The sequence below is a fragment of the Eleginops maclovinus genome, chromosome 4, assembly GCF_036324505.1.
Source record: "Eleginops maclovinus isolate JMC-PN-2008 ecotype Puerto Natales chromosome 4, JC_Emac_rtc_rv5, whole genome shotgun sequence".
In the NCBI taxonomy this organism is placed as follows: Eukaryota; Metazoa; Chordata; class Actinopteri; order Perciformes; family Eleginopidae; genus Eleginops; species Eleginops maclovinus.
Genome location: NC_086352.1, coordinates 1863230 through 1868195, shown reverse-complemented (window position 1 = coordinate 1868195; position 4966 = coordinate 1863230). Strand labels below are relative to the sequence as shown.

Genomic DNA, 4966 nt, shown 5'->3' with positions numbered 1-4966 from the left:
TCCTTTTTTTCTTACTGTTCTCGAGACGCTAGGAGAGAGTGAGAGGAGGCCACATGAACAATCACATTTGAGATGTGACCAAAAGCGGATTTTATTTTTTGAGTTTGAGGAACAAAATTCACAAAATGATTTTAATTAAAGAAGAACAAAAAGAGAAGTGGAAATGTTTTTCTAATAAATCAGAAAAAAAGTGTACATTTAGAATGTTGAGAGTAAAGTCAGAATTCTGAGTTTTGATTTGAAACTTTTTTTCTCAGAATTCTGAACTTAATAAAAAACAGATTTCAGTAAAAAAGACATTTTTTAAAAGAAATTTGAAAAAGATAATTTAGTTTTTGTTCAGAATTGATTTTTAATAATGTTTCTAAAATGTAATCATTTATATTTTTTCATAATAAAATAAAGTAGAAACTCAGATTTATTTTTCCTGAGATTTCAGAATTCAGAGTTTTTTCGCAGTAATATTTTGGGGGATAAATGAAGCTTTTTCTATACATGTGTTCTTCCGTGAAAACCCGAAGGTCCCTGAAACCAGAGCTCAGCTTGTAACTATTCATTATTCACATTAAACACCTCAACAAGAGTCCCGTCACTGAGCCTTGAACTCGACCTGAAGCGGCGGCTGAGAGGATCAGCCAAATGTGAGTAGAAAACGGCTTAGCCTGCACTCCTTTCATCACGACAACAACAACAACAACAACAACACGTAGTAAATTTACTCCAGCTCTGCCAAGGTGAAACCAAAGTCACTCTGCTTATCAATCCGTTGAAATCTCACTAGCTGTTAGAAATGAAAAGCAATGCACCAGCTGTAAAGTCTCCACAGCGCTTCATCGAGGACACGTGCCCTCTATCCATTTAATTCCCTACTTCACTTTTCACTCAGATGAATCACAGTGTGTCTGCCTGAGTGTATTTGTGTTTTCCTGTTGCATACTAACATGACATTGGCCTGAGAGTGAATTATAGGGATGTGCATCCAGTTAGGCAGAACAGAAACCCATTAACACCTGGAAAACCTCATTCACACCCCCGGGGGTCCAGGTGTATATAGACAGGTTATTCTATGAGGGCGAGTTTTGGTTCATGTTTGAACATTTCTGTCACTTTCACACTCTCTTCTAACCCGATCAGTACAAAGGTCAGCCTGTTCCTGTGTTACATGTTCTCCTGTCCACCTTCAATCTGGGTTTAACCATCAACATTCGGCCTGTTTTACATCCAATTAACTCATCATGAACCTTCATTAGAGCCATGGACGTGAGGAGCATACCAAAAAGGAGAAGGTGGAACAAAGGAAACATTTGTGAAGAAGGTGCAGTTAATGAGGTGCCATTTAAAGAACAAATACTGTTGGTATGTCCTTTATTCTGAGAGATGTGGACCCCCCCCCCTGTGATAATGGTATGGTCCAGCTTCTGAGGCTGAGAAAGGAAAATGGCCTCTCCTGAGCTGAGCTTACCTCGAGGCTACAGGTTTATTTAGTGGTATTTGTTTCCTCACTTTAATGTCGTTTTATTGAAATTCCTGGCTTTGATTTCTTCCTTTCCAAGTATACCTTTCCTCCGGCTCATTGACCCCATCTACAACGTCACTGTTTGTAATTGTTCTGATGCTAAGCTACAACAGACAGGATACATGCAGACAAGAGGACCCACAACGGTGAGCTTAACAAGCAGGAGTCAAACTACCTGAAGTGTCTGAGGCAGGAAATGACTGGTAACAGGTTCAACCTCTTCTCCTGTGTCTTAGCTTTATGGTGGAAGGACTTCTGTCTTTAAATATAAAAGACCTGTCTCACATGCAGCTGTAGTATGTCCTGGTGATAAGCATTGTGGGTAATACGTCTCCACAACACTCTCTCTTGCACGTCTGAATTATTCCTGGAAAATAATTGAAATTACAAGAACGACATGCTGTCCCGAAAGACATGATGTCCCGAAAGACATGCTGTCCCGAAAGACATGATGTCCCGAAAGACATGCTGTCCCGAAAGACATGCTGTCCCGAAAGACATGGCAATATATTTTTGAATTCCTTGGAAACAGGAGCTCATGCATTTTCAGATATAAAACCATTGAGTTATTTCCTCGCTTTATGACTGGTTCTGCTGTACTCTGTCAGCCTTAGATTGAGTTTTTGAAAACACTTCGAAAGAAATGTCGGAATTATTCGTTTTTCTTTGAATTCTCAAATTTTAATTTTGGAAAAAAACACAAAACATTTGTTTTCATTTCAGATTCTTTTTTTAAATAAAATGTTTCCAAAATTTATGAAAATTCAATAATATAATTTTTCGAAATAAAAAAAATACGTTTCAAGAAAATCTGAAAAAAATCTGATTTTCTTTTTCTTCTGAAATCTGAATTTTTGCTCGGAAATATTTTGGCCTTTCTTCGGCTGTTGTTCATTAAAACCGACCCAGAGTCTTAGTTTGTCTCTGAACGTCTGGCTGGGGATACGGGTAAGAGGGTAATGAGTGTCTTGTATTCACCCTTCATCTCAGCCTGCTTTGTGCCTGAGGACTAAACTCCATCCTGGCCTCCAGCTGCTTCTCCACCCTCCTGCGTGTCTCCTTTCCCTCCCTGACCTCGCTCTCACCCCCTCCTCTCTTTTATCCCCCATAAATCTTCACTCAGTGGAATAACAGTTTCACACTCAGCTCCGCACACAGGAAGTGGAATCTGCTCCCGGTGCGTTACTGCTCCGGTTCCTTCACTGAGGTGGTTTTGTGTGATTGCTTTCTTACGGAATCACATTATTCTCTGATCCAAACAGCTTCTGGAAGAGCTCTGCAGAGAGGACAGTATCTATCAAAGCGTCCCGATGAGGACAATGCTGCTATTACTTTGAGTCATGAAGCTTTAACAGAAGTGTGGACCTCTTCCATGCAGGTCCATCTGTGATATGACCGTAGAAAAGCCAACATATGGAAACTGTGCGGTTGGTGACAGAGGGGACAGTAACTATACCTCAAAATTGTACTTAAGTTCAGTACTTGAGTAAATTTACTTTACGTGAGTATTTCCATTTGTTGGTACTGTGTACTTTTACTTCATGTATTTAATCCCTTGAGTTGCTAGGCAGATTAATGGGAGGTCTCTGAAGGTGACACGGAGATAGAGAGAGATAAATAAGGAGCCTTTCGGTTATTTGTGTTCTCTGTTGGTGTCAACATTTAGAGACGTAGAGAGTGAAGACACACACACACACACACACACACACACACACACACACACACACACACACACACACACACACACACACACACACACACACACAGGTCTGGTTTTCAGTGATGAGTTCAATCGATCTTTGTCTCAGTGTGTCCCAGCTGGCAGACATTCACCCTGCTCACACACATTTATGGTAGAAATGTGTCTCACACACACACACACACACACACACACACACACACACACACACACACACACACACACACACACACACACACACACACTCGGAGGAAGTCTTAGTTGTTTGTTCTTAACCTGCCTGTGAATAAAAACTATTCCACATTGTATAACTCCAACACACTGGATAGTGATTCAGTGTGAATAATACTGTAGGAAGTAAATGTGACACTGAATCTGCAGCTTCAATCTCTCAGTTTCACTTCTGGTCCCGGCCACATGGGGGCGCTGCTGCTCTATTTTCTGCAGCACTGCTTCCTGCAGAGGCTCAGTGCATCTTCATCTTCTTCATCAGTCATCAGCATCATTATCAGGAGCAGCTTCCTGCAGATTAGATTCTGAGGAGAGAAAACAGAATTAGCAGTTCCCGCTCTCCGAATGACTGTCAGGTTCCTGGAGCAGAAACAGTGACACAATCAGGAGAAGAGAAGACCTGTTTATTCAGTCCATAGGGAAATAATAACACAGGCTTCTAGCATTAAAACGAGGATGCAAACATTAAATAAGTGGCAGCATTTAAAAGTGGGAACACGTCAAAGCAGACATTAGTAACAGGTATATAACTGGGCCTGAAAAGGTCTTTATTAGTTTGGTGTTTCCTGTAACAAAGTGTTCCTCGATGCTTCCATATGTTCTTTTAAATAGACTGCTTTCTTTAACACGGGGCTCGTATGGGACTGTCTCCACCCTGCAGTCGGATCAGAGACACTACAGAGAGTTTCCATCAGAGCAGGAGTCGGTCGATACTGTCGTCTCCGCTTAGTCCTGCAGGAGAGGAGGAGGGATGGAGGAGATGGGGGAGTAAAAGTTCAATCAGAGAGACAGGAGACTGAGGGGAGTCAGAAACCTGGCCTGAGGTGTGTCGGTGTGTTTCAGTCTCTGCAGGACTCTTAAATCTGTCTCTCTGTCGCAGATATGAAAGAGGAGTTGGGGAGGGATGGAGCCAGGTGGGTGGAGGGAGACGGGGGGATGTTAAAACCGGACCTCTGATGAAGTGAAAAGAGACTCACAGAAACACATCTGCGTTTAACGGATCACTGTGAGCCTGGAGAAGTGCTGAGAGAGTGTGTGATTGGGTCAGAAAGTCAAAAGAAAGATCCTGACGAGAAATTGATCCGCTGAGAGGAGAAAATGAAGACTAACTCCCAGGAAAGGAGGAAATAAAATCTCCCCCTTTTTGTGTTTCGACACCTCATGCTTCACCGGCTAGGGCTAAAGAGACACTCTGCTGAACGTACACAGGTCCACATATGAGTCGAATGTAGACAATGTGTTCTAAAGACTCAAACTGTTCTGAATTCATTCTCAGAATTCTGACTTTTTCCCCCAAAATCTTAAAATTCATTTTTTTCTTTGATTTCTTTTTTCTGAAAACTCAACAAATTTCGAAATATCGCAAAAATTCTGACGTTGTTCAAAAAGATCTGTATTTTCTCTATTAGATCTCAGAACTGGACCCGTTTCTCTAAACGGACCTCTCTCTCCCTTCTGTCAGAGAGCGTTATTCTAAAGTGTCCTCATGAGCTTCAGTCTTCAGTCCGACCGGCTCCTAG

General features: G+C 41.6%; 1 long non-coding RNA gene across 1 annotated transcript in view; it reads right to left on the bottom strand.

The window, feature by feature from the left end:
- Positions 1-4966, bottom strand: part of LOC134862804 (uncharacterized) — a 148424-nt gene that overhangs the window by 106797 nt on the left and 36661 nt on the right. The gene's annotated exons all lie outside the window — the stretch shown is intronic.